This window comes from Pongo abelii, chromosome 6 (genome assembly GCF_028885655.2).
Source record: "Pongo abelii isolate AG06213 chromosome 6, NHGRI_mPonAbe1-v2.0_pri, whole genome shotgun sequence".
In the NCBI taxonomy this organism is placed as follows: Eukaryota; Metazoa; Chordata; class Mammalia; order Primates; family Hominidae; genus Pongo; species Pongo abelii.
The window spans coordinates 138,407,922-138,419,831 of NC_071991.2; positions in this window are offsets into that span (position 1 = coordinate 138,407,922).

Genomic DNA, 11,910 nt, shown 5'->3' on the forward strand with positions numbered 1-11,910 from the left:
AGATATTCCCTTATATATTTCTATTTTCTGTGGTCCTGTGTTTTCCAATTGTGTGCTGTGAATCATTAGTTGGCTGTGAAATCAATTTAGTGAATCGAGACCAGCATTAAAAGAAAGACATTAGGATAAAAAATATCTAAATGCATCACATGTAGTAGGGGTAATTATTGTTTCATGAAACAATATGTATATGTGCATTGGATCATAATATAAATATATTTCTTGCTGTAAGTTGTGGTAAAATGGAAAGCCTCCACTTTAAGTGATTTCATTATTCATCATACTCTTTGGCAAATGTCCTTTGTCATTAGGCAGGGCAAGAATTAAAACTACATCAACTTAAAGTTCTTATGGTGTGGCATAGTCCAAGGGGCAGGGGAATATTTATTGCTTTAAGTAAATCAATTTACAGATACCATATTTTCATAAGTATTCTTTCTTTGCATCATGTAGGTTCTTTTTTACTTCTGCATTTACAATAGTTCTTGGACCTTACAAAAGAAAGCTATATCCATCACCGAAGGTGTGAGGGATATACCTTCCAGGATGACAGATGAAAGGAAGATTCAAAATGTTTTGGAGGAAGCTTCCTCTAATGATCAATCAAGGCACCATCAACCCTTCTTAGGCTTCATGTCTCTTCCTATCTTACATATATTCCACTTAAGGGTGAAGTATGACTGTCAGAAATATGGTAATTGGTTTGTTGTGATTTTCTGTAATCAGATATACTGTGTGAATGTTAGTGGTAAGAGTGACAGTAATTTTCCTTTAATCATCAGATATCTTCCATCCTCTGTTGAAAAATGCAGTGTTTTTGAAGGAGAATCTGGTAAGAGCAGAGCAAAGCAGCATTGAAGAAAGTATCGAAGCCAATTTTTTTTTTCCCATATATTTAAACCTAAGCAATTCTTTTCAGCTATTCTCAGTACTTCTCCGTAGGATATATCATTATCTGGAAAGAAAAGCAACTCTGAACAGCTGAAGTAGTAGAGCTTTGTGACAGATTTTTTTTTTTTTTTTTTGAGACAGAGTCTCACTCTGTTGCCCCGGCTGGAGTGCAGTGGCGTGATCTCGGCTCACTGCAACCTCCATCTCCTGGGTCCAAGCAATTCTTATGCCTCAGCCTCCTGAATAGCTGGGATTACAGGCACCTGCCACCATGCCCAGCTAATTTTTGTATTTTTAGTAGAGAGAATTTTGCCATGTTGGCCAGGCTGGTCTTAAACTCCTGACCTCAGGTGATCCACCTGCCTCCATCTCCCAAAGTGCTGGGATTACAGATGTGAGCCACCGCCCCGGCCATGACACTGATCATTATAAATATCATACAGATTATTTTCAGGTACCTTCATATTTTTCACATTGCACTGGAATAAACTGTGCAAAAGTCATACATAATTCTATTTTAGATTTGGTGTGTGTTGTTCAATGAAGGTGAAAATGTATTGTGATAATCACTGATACAGTTCACCAAACCTTTTCCGTTTCCTTCCACTTTGGCTAGATTGTATTTCATGGGAATTCTGAGATTGGTTAGGACCATGTGACTCTTTCTGGCCAATGAGTTATGAGCAGATGTGAAGCGTCACCTTCTGATTAAGGTGGTTATTTACGCTGATGAAACTCCAGAGCTCTCCTTCCCTTCTGAGACAGAGTTGTTGCTCTGTCAGCCCGTGCTCCTGAGTCGTTATGAAGGGCTGATCCTGTTCTACCAGCCATAATGGAAATATAGCTTTTGTTAGAAATGAGCCGTTGTTGTTTTAATTCACATGCCTTTGTTTTAAGTCATACAAATTTGTTGTTTGTTATTGGAGCATGACCTAGCCTATCTTGTCTGATACACTTATTTTATCAAATTCTATTACGAAATAGAGAAATACTTCGCTCCTGACTTTCTTTCTGCCTCTTATTAACAAAAATAAAATTATGCTTTAGCTTCTAGGCTAATTACTTTTTAAATAGCATATTATTTTATTCTTCATTAAATATGCAGGAAACATTTTGATTATTGTTTCCGAAAAATTGTTTAGAGCTATTCTAGAATATTTATATATTATTCTTCTTCAGTTATTCCTAAAAGCTGAAAACCAAAGTTCAATATACACACAGACATACTGAGGGAATATTGTCTGTTACACTCTAATTCATAAATAACATTTATCTTGCACATTATGTTTTATTATTATGAAATAAGTAATGAGGAAAACCATATAGATTTATTCTTGGTTTTATGGCTTATTATAAAAATGGATAAACCAGTTCTAATAGTTTTGATATCATTTTAATCTTGACTGCTTTTAATAATTGAGGTTATGAGATGTATTTGATAATTTCCTAGTTTAAAAAAACGAAAAATACATATTCTAATACTTTTAGTTAAAAATGAGGTTAGAAACTAAATCTGACCTAGATGATTGGTTTGACAATGAGGATTAGCTTCACTAATTAGATTACGTGGCTAATGGGTGTTTTCTATAAGTTGAATCAGCCATATCTACAGCTCCAAGGTTTGGCAAAAATGTATCAAGTGCATGATGAGATAAAATCATTTTATAAAATATATTTTGTATCAAAATTAACAATATTTCCATTTTGCTAACCCCTTGATGGGCTCAAAGATCCTCCCACCTCAGCCTCTGGAGTAGGTGAGACTACAGGTATGAGCCGCCATGCCTGGCTACTGTTTAAAGTTTTTGTAGAGACTGGGTCTTGCTATGTTGCCTAGACTTGACTCGAACTCATGGACTCAAGTGATCCTTCCCCGCTTGGCCTCCCAAAGTGTTGGGATTACAGGTGTGAGCCACTGTTCCTGGTTAAAACAAGGTGATTCTAAATGAAAACAGAACAAATATAGATTTTGCAAATCTTGGTGTTGCCTTTTTGGTATATTTCCCAAACATTGTTAAAGCGAATGACTGTATAATACATGCTCTTAAAAGTCAGGTTGAAAGTAATTCTTTGTTTTCAGAAAAAGAAGGGACTAGGTAAGTTTTTAGCTGACAGATAATTAAATAATTTTTGTGATAGATTTCTATGTACCTTTGTCATATAACTCAGAGTTCAAATAATTGGGTGATATTGTCATACGCTAAAACATGGATGAACCTTGAGGACATTATGCTAAGTGAAATCAGCCAGTCACTAAAAGACAAATATTGCATGGTTCCACTTATATGAGGCATCTAAAGTGGTCAAATTCTTAGAAATGTAAAGTAGAATGGTGGTTGCCAGGGGGTGGAGGGAGGGAGGAAGGGGAGTTATTCCATGGATAAAGAGTTGCAGTTTTGCAAGATAAAAAGGTTCTAGAGACCTATTGTTCAACAATGTGCATATAGTCAGCACTACTGTACTGTACACTTAAAGATGGTTAAGATGGTAAATTTTATGTTCTGTGTTTTTTTTACCATGGCTTTAAAAAATTGTGTGATACTGCTATAACACAGGTTTTCCCATTTCCATCCACTTATGTGAACACATTTTCTCAATGCTTACATCCATTTAAGTGAAAATAGTAATAGGATTGATGCTGTCCCCTTCAAGCAATTAAAAAGTCATATTGAATATATTAACTAAATAGGAAAAACTTCATCTATTAAGGAATATGTTAAGAAGTTTTTTGTTTATAAGTGTTCATCAAAATTCATGATATATTTAAGTCATTTTGATCATTTTGTACAAAAAACTTGTAATGATAACTCAACCCAAAGGGAAAAATATTTTTAACACATATTTTTAGTCATAGAAGTTAAAAAAGTTAAAATTCAATTGACAAATATTTTGTTGCAGGAAGATATGATACACGGTCAGTAAAAGCCTTCAAGCATAAAAACGAATTAAGATAAAGTAACATTTTGTGAGAGGAGTAGAATATAACTTCAAGGAGAAAAACTGGCCAAGTGAAGTGGCTCATGCCTGTAATCCTAGCACTTTGAAAGGCTGAGGCGGAAGGATCTCTTGAGCTCAGAAGTTCGAGAGTCTAGGCAACACAGGGAGACCTTTTTTTGCATTTCAGTAGTTTTTGGGGAACAGGTGGTGTTTGGTTACATGAATAAGGTTTTTTTTTTTTTTTTTTTGAGACAGAGTCTCACTCTGTCACCCAGGCTGGAGTGCAGTGGTGCGATCTCAGCTCACTGCAACCTCCGCCTCCCCAGTTCAAGCCATTCTCCTGCCTCAGCCTCCCGAGTAGCTGGGACTACAGGTGCGTGCCACCACACCCGGCTAATTTTTTGTATTTTTAGTAGAGATGGGGTTTCACCGTGTTAGCCAGGATGGTCTCGATCTCCTGGCCTTGTGATCCACCCGCCTTGGCCTCCCAAAGTGCTGGGATTACAGGCATGAGCCATTGTGCCCGGCCCTACGTGGATAAGTTTTTTAGTGGTGATTTCTGAGATTTTGGTGCAACTATCACTCGAGCAGTGTACACTGTACCCAATGTGTAGTCTTTTATCCCTTACCCCCACTCCCGCCCTTCCCCCTGAGTTTCCAGAGTCATTATATCATTCTTTACCCGCTCATTGATTGATGGGCATTTAGGCAGGTTCCATATTTTTGCAATTGCAAATTGTGCTGCTATACAAATACATATGCAAGTATCTTTTTCATATAATGAATTCTTTTCTTCTGGGTAAATACCCAGTGGTGGGATTGGTCAGTATGCAGGAAAAGTTAAATATTAAATTTCAACTCAATTGAATGTAGACACAAACAATGGGCACCAAGTCCTGGAACAGGTTGTATGAGCCTTTTCAGGCGTTCATCCAGCGCTGTTTTGGAGAAATCTCTATTTCAATCTATTCTTATACATTAGTTTTTGAAAAACAATAGACAATTGCAAAAACAAGTTGACTTTTTCGTGTTCCTTGAGCCCAGTCGTGAAGGGCCCCAGTGACTGGGCCTCATGCCAAATAACTTGTTACAAGAAGAGCTAGGGTCCCAGACTGTGCCGAAGCTTCATGAGACCTTTCCTCGCCTGTGCACGGAGGAGTGGCCAACTCTGGAGCCCAGGCTGTTGCTTCCCAGTCTGGGGGTGAATCCTCCATAGTCTGGTGAGTGTAAATATATATATCTGTTTTCCCTTCTCCCCTTCCCATTGCAATTTGCTTATTATATTTGCATTGCCATTTACGTGGGATAAGGCTTATTTACCCTTAAAGGTATTATGTGTGTGTCTTTTCTTCTCCCCTTGCACGTTTCCTACACAGAACAAATGGTAGTTCTACTTTTAGTTCTTTAAGGAATCTCCACACTGTTTTCCATAGTGGTTATACTGTTTACATTCCCACTGGCTGTGTAAAAATGTTCCCTTTTCACCACATCTATGCCAACATCTATTATTTTTCGATTTTTAAATTATGGTCATTCTTACAGGAGTAAGGTAGTATTGCATTGTGGTTTTGATTTGCATTTCCCTGAGAATTAGTGTTGTTGAGCATTTTTTCATATGTTTCTTGGCCATTTGTATATCTTCTTTTGAGAATTGTCTATTCATGTCTTTAGCCCACTTTTTGATGGGATTATTTGTTTTTTTTCTTGTTGATTTGTTTGAGTTCCTTGTAGATTCTGGATATTAGTCCTTTGTCAGGTGCCTAGTTTGTGAATATTTTCTCCCACTCTGTGGGTTGTTTACTCTGCTGATTATTTCTTTTGCTCTGCAGAAGCTTTTTAGTTTAATTAATCTCATTTATTGATCTTTGTTTTTGCTGCATTTGGTTTTGGGTTCTTGGTCATGAACTCTTTGCCTAAGCCAATGTCTAGAAGAGTTTTTCCAATGTTATCTTCTAGAATGCTCATGTTTTCAGGTCTTAGATTTAAGTCTTTGATCTATCTTGAGTTGATTTTTGTATAAGGTGAGAGATGAGGATTCAGATTCGTTCTTCTGCATGTGGCTTGCCAACTATTCCAGCACCATTTGTTGAATAGGGTGTCCTTTTCTTACTTTATGTTTTTGTTTGCTTTGTTGAAGATCAGTTGGCTGTTAAGTGTTTGGCTTTATTTCTGGGTTCTCTATTCTGTTTCATTGGTCCGTGTGCCTCTTTTTATACCAGTACCATGCTGTTTTGGGAATTATAGCTTTGTATTAATAGTATAGTTTGAAGCTGGGTAATGTGATGCCTCCAGATTTGTTCTTTTTGCTTATTCTTGCTTCAGCTATGTGGGCTCTTTTTTGTTCCGTATGAATTTTAGGATTGTTTTTTCTAGTTCTGTGAACAATGATTGTGGTATTTTGGTGGGAAGTGCATTGAATCTGTAGATTGCTTTTGGCAGTATGGTCATTTTCACAATATTGATTCTATACATCCATGAGTATGGGATGTATTTCCATTTGTTTGTGTTGTCTGTGATTTCTTTCAGCAGTGTTTTGTAGTTTTCCTTGTAGAGATCTTTCACCTCCTTGGTTAGTTATATTCCTAAATATTTTATTTTATTTTAATTTATTTTATTATATTTTTTGCAGCTGTTGTAAAACAGCTCTTGAGTTCTTGATTTGATTCTCAACTTGGTTGCTGTTGGTGTATAGCAGTGCTACTGATTTGTGTACATTGATTTTGTATCCTGAAACTTTACTGAATTCATTAATCAGATCTAGGAGCTTTTTGGATGAGTCTTTAGGGTTTTCTAGATGTATGATCCTATCATCAGTGAACAGCAACACTTTGACTTCCTCTTTACTGATTTGGATGGCCTTTATTTCTTTCTCTTGTCGGATTGCTCTGGCTAGGACCCAGTACTATGTTGAATAAAAGTGGTGAGAGTGGACATCCTTGTCCTGTGCCAGTTCTTAGGGGGAATACTTTCAACTTTTCCCCATTCTGTATAATGTTAGCTGTGGGTTTGTCATAGATGGCTTTTATTACCTTAAGATATGTTCCTTCTATGCCAGTTTTGCTGAGGGTTTTAATCATAAGGGTATGCTGGATTTTGTCAAATGCTTTTTCTGCATCTATTGAGATGATCACATGATTTTTATTTTTAATTCTGTTTATGTGGTATATCAAATTTATTGACCTGCATATGTTAAACCAACCCTGCATCCCTGATATGAAACCCACTTGATCATTGTGTATTATCTTTTTGATACGCTGTTGGATTCAGTAGCAAGTATTTTGTTGAAGATTTTTGCATCTATGTTCATCAGGGATATTGATCTGTAGTTTTCTTTTTCTTTCTTTCTTTTTTTTTGTTATGTCCGTTCCTGGTTTTGGCATTAGGGTAACACTGGCTTCATAGAATGATTTAGGGAGGATCCTCTCTTTTTCTATCTTTTGGAATGGTTTCAGTAGGATTGGTACCAATTTTTCTTTGACTGTCTGATAGAATTTAGTTATGAACCCATCTGGTCCTGGACCCTTTTTTTGTTGGCAATTTTAAAATTACTGTTTCAACCTCATTACTTGGTTTTGGTCTGTTTAGAGTTTCTATTTCTTCCTGATTTAATCTACGAAGGTTGTATTGATTTTGTTTGTCTTTTCAAAGAACCAGGTTTTTGTTTCATTTATCTTTTGTGTATGTGTGTTTTTTTGTTTCAGTTTCATTTAGTTCTGCTCTGATCTTTGTTATTCATTTTCTTCTACTGGGTTTGGGCTTGGTTTGTTCTTGTTTCTCTAATTCTTTGAGATGTGAGCTTAGATTGTCAGTTTGTGCTCTTTCGGACTTTTTGATGTAGGCATTTAATACTCTGAACTTTCCTCTTAGCACCGTTTTGCCGTATCCCAGACATTTTGATAGGTTGTGTCACTATTATTGTTCAGTTCAAAGAATTTTTTAATTTCCATCTTGATTTCATTGTTGACCTGAAGATCATTCAAGAGCAGATTATTTAATTTCCATGTATTTGTTTTGTTTTGAGGGTTCCTTTTGGAGTTAATTTCCAATTTTATTGCACTGTGATCTGAGAGAGTACTTGATATGATTTTAGTTTCCTTAAATTATTGAGACTTGTTTTGTGGCCTATCTTTGGTCTATTTTGGAGATTGTTCCTTGTGCTGATGAAAGTAATGTATATTCTGCAGTTGGGTAGAATGTTCTGTAAATATCTGTTAAGTGCATTTGTTCTAGGGTATAGTTTAAGTCCATTGTTTCTTTGTTAACTTTCTGTCTTGACTTGTTTAGTGCTGCCAGTGGAGTACTGAAGTCTTCCACTGCTATTGTATTGCCAGCTATCTCATTTCTTAGGTCTAGTAGTGATTGTTTTATAAATTTAGGAGCTCCAGTTTTAGGTGCATATATATTAAGGATTGTGATATTTTCCTGTTGGACTAATCCTTTTATTTTTATATAATAATCCCTCTTTGTCTTTTTAAACTGTTGTTGCTTTATAATCTGTTTTGTCTGATATAAGAAAAGCTACTCCTGCTCCCTTTTGGTTTCCATTTGCAAGGAGTATTTTTTTTTCTATGCTTTAACCTTAAGTTTATGTGAGTCCTTATGTGTTAGGTGAGTCTCTTGAAGACAGCAGATATTTGGTTGGTGGATTTTTTTTTTTTTTTTTTAATCCATTCTGCCATTCTGTATCTTTTAAGTGGAGCGTTTAGGCCATTTATATTCAACATTAGTATTGATGTGTAAGGTACTGTTCTCTTCATCATGCTAGTTGTTGCTTGACTACCTTTTTTTTCATTGTGTTATTGTTTTATAGGCCCTGTGAGATTTATGCTTTAAAGGGGTTCTATTTTGGTGTATTTCAAGGTTTTGTTTCAATATTAGAACTCCTTTTAGCATTTCTTGTAGTGCTGGCTTGGTAGTGGTGAATACTCTCAGCATTTGTTTGTCTGAAAAAAATTTCATCTCTTCTTCATTTATGAAACATGGTTTTGCTGGCTACAAAATTCTTGGCTGATAATTGTTTTGTTAAAGGAGGATAAAGATAGCATCCCAATTCCTTCTGGCTTGTAGGGTTTCTGCTGAGATGTCTGCTGTTAATCTTATAGGTTACCTTTATAGGTTACCTGATGCTTTTGCCTCACAGCTCTTAAGATTCTTTCCCTCATCTTGACGTTAGATAACATGATGACTATGTGCCTGTGTTATGATCTTTTTGCAATGAATTTCCCAGGTGTTCTTTGAGTTTCTTGTATTTAGATGTCTAGATCTCTAACAAGACCAGGGAAATTTTCCTTGATTATTCCTTCAAATATGTTTTGCAAACTTTTGGATTTCTCTTCTTCCTCAGGAGGGCCAATTATTCTTATGTTTGGTTGCTTAACATAATCCCAAATTTCTGGAGGCTTTGTTCATTTTTTAAAATTATTTTTTCTTCGTCTTTGTTGAATTGGGTTAATTAGAAAGCCTTGTCTTTGAGCTCTGAAGTTCTTACTTCTACTTGTTCGATTGTATTGTTGAAATTTTCCAGTGTATTTTGCATTTCTCTAAGTGTGTCTTTCATTTCCAGATGTTGTGATTGTCTTTTCTTTATGATGTCTGTTTCTCTGGAGACTTTTTCATCCATATCCTGTAGTGTATGTGTGTGTGTGTGTGTGTGTGTGTGTGTGTGTGTGTTTGAAGGAGTCTCACTCTGTCACCCAGGCTGGAGTGCAGTGTCACGATCTTGGCTCACTGCAACCTCTGCCTCCCAGGTTCAAGCAATTCTCCTGCCTTAGCCTCCCGAGTAGCTGGGATTACAGGCACATGCCCCTATGCCTGGATAGTTTTTGTATTTTTAGTAAAGACAGGGTTTCTCCATGTTGGCCAGGCTAGTTTCGAACTCCTGACCTCAGGTGATCCACCCACCTCGGTCTCCCAAATTGCTGGGATTACAGGTGTGAAGGTATGAGTCACTGCCTGACCTGTTTTTTTTTTTTTTTTGGCTCTGTCGCCCAGGCTGGAGTGCAGTGGCGCGATCTCGGCTTACTGTAAGCTCTGCCTCCCAGGTTCACGCCATTCTCCTGCCTCAGCCTCCCGAGTAGCTGGGACTACAGGCACCCGCCACCACACCCGGCTAGTTTTTTGTGTTTTTTAGTAGAGACTGGGTTTCACCATGTTAGCCAGGATGGTCTCGATCTCCTGACCTCGTGATCCACCTGCCTTGGCCTCCCAAAGTACTGGGATTACAGGCGTGAGCCACCGGGCCTGGCTTTTTTTTTTTTTTTTTTAAGACAGAGTCTTGCTCTGTCACCCAGGCTGAAGTACAGTGGCATGATCTTGGCTCACTGCACCCTCTGCCTCCTGGGCTCAAGTGATTCTCCTGCCTCAGCCTCCTGAGTAGCTGGGATTACAGTTGCCCATGACCACACCTGGCTAATTTTTGTAGTTTTAGTAGAGCAGGGTTTCACCATGTTGGCCAGGATGGTCTCAAACTCCTGACCTCAGATAATCTGCCCACCTTGGCCTCCCAAAGTGCTGGGATTACAGGCGTGAGCCACCGTGCCTCCCCCGGCCTGTTTTTTTTTTTTTTTTTAATTTCTTTAAATTGGTTTTTACCTTTCTCTGTTACCTCCTTGAGTAGCTTGATAATCAACTGTCTGCATTCTTTATCTGGCAATTTAGAGATTCTTCTTGGTTTGGATCCATTGCTGGAGAGCTAGTGTGATCTTTTGAGTGTGTGATAGAACCTTGTTTTGTGATATTACCAGACTTACTTTTCTGTTTCTTTTTCATTTGGGCAGACTGTTTCAGTGGAAAGATCTGGAACTCAAGGGCTGCTGTTCAGGTTCTTTTGTCCCACAGGGTAATTCCTTGATGTGGTGCTCTCTCCCTTCCTCTAGGAATGGGGCTGCCTGAGAGCCAGACTGCAGTGATTGTTATTGCCCTTCTGAGCCCTGGGCTGGTGCTAGGCAATGTCTGCAAAGAGTCCTGTGATATGATCCATCTTCAAGTCTCCCAGCTGTGGATACCAGCACCTGCTCTGGTGGAGGTGGCAGAGGAGTGAAGTAGACTCAGTTAAAGTCCTTGGTTGTAGTTTTGTTTAGTGTGCTGGTTTTCTTGAATGCTGGTTATGCTAGCAGTGAAGTCACACAGATAGACTCGGGACCTCTGGTTGGCCAGGATGTTGCAGGTGGTGGAATTAGCTATTGTTTTCTCCTTCTTTGGAGCAGGATTGTTCTCTTATGAGTTGCTGTAATGGCTTGAGTTGGTTGGCCTCCAGCCAGGAGGTGGTGCTTTCAAGAGAGCCCCACCTACAGTAGTAGAAAGGGGATATAAGCTTGACCTACGTTTGCCAGATAAGTATTCGGCTTTCTCAGGTCATGGATGGGGCCATACAGCTCCCACGAGTTTATGTCTTTTGTCTTTGGCTGCCAGGGCAGGTAGAGAAAAACCATCAGGAGGGGGCAATGTTAGGCGTGTCTGAGCTCAGACTCTTCTTGGGCAGAACTTGCTGTGCCACTGTGGCAGATAGGGAGATGCTTCTCATGCCAATAGAGCTATGTTCCCAGGGGGATTGTATTTGTCTCTGCTGCATCATACAGGTCACCAGGGAAGTGGGGAAAGCCAGCAGTGACAGGCCTCACCCAGCTCCCGTAGCCAGCAAAGCTGTTCTCACTCCCTCTGTGCCCCACCAACAGCACTAAATTTATATCCAGGCAGATGGCAAGCAGGGCTGAGATCTTGCCCCAGGCTACTAGTCTCCCCACTGAGAAAGCAAGCAGGGCCCTCACCTGCTCACATGATCTCAGCTCACTGCAACCTCTGCCTCCTGGGTTCAAGTGATTCTCCTGCCTCAGCTTCCCAAGTAGCTGGGACTACAGGCACACACCACCAGGCCCAGTTAATTTTTGTATTTTTAGTAGAGACGCAGTTTTACTATGTTGGCCAGTCTGGACCTCAACTCCTGACCTCCGGTGGTCCACCCGCCTTAGCCTCCCAAAGTGCTGGGATTATAGATGGGAGCCACCATGCCCAGCCGTTATGTAGTTTTAATCAAAGTTATGGATACAGGAAAGCAAAGTTTTCTTCTGGTGCTACATACTACTA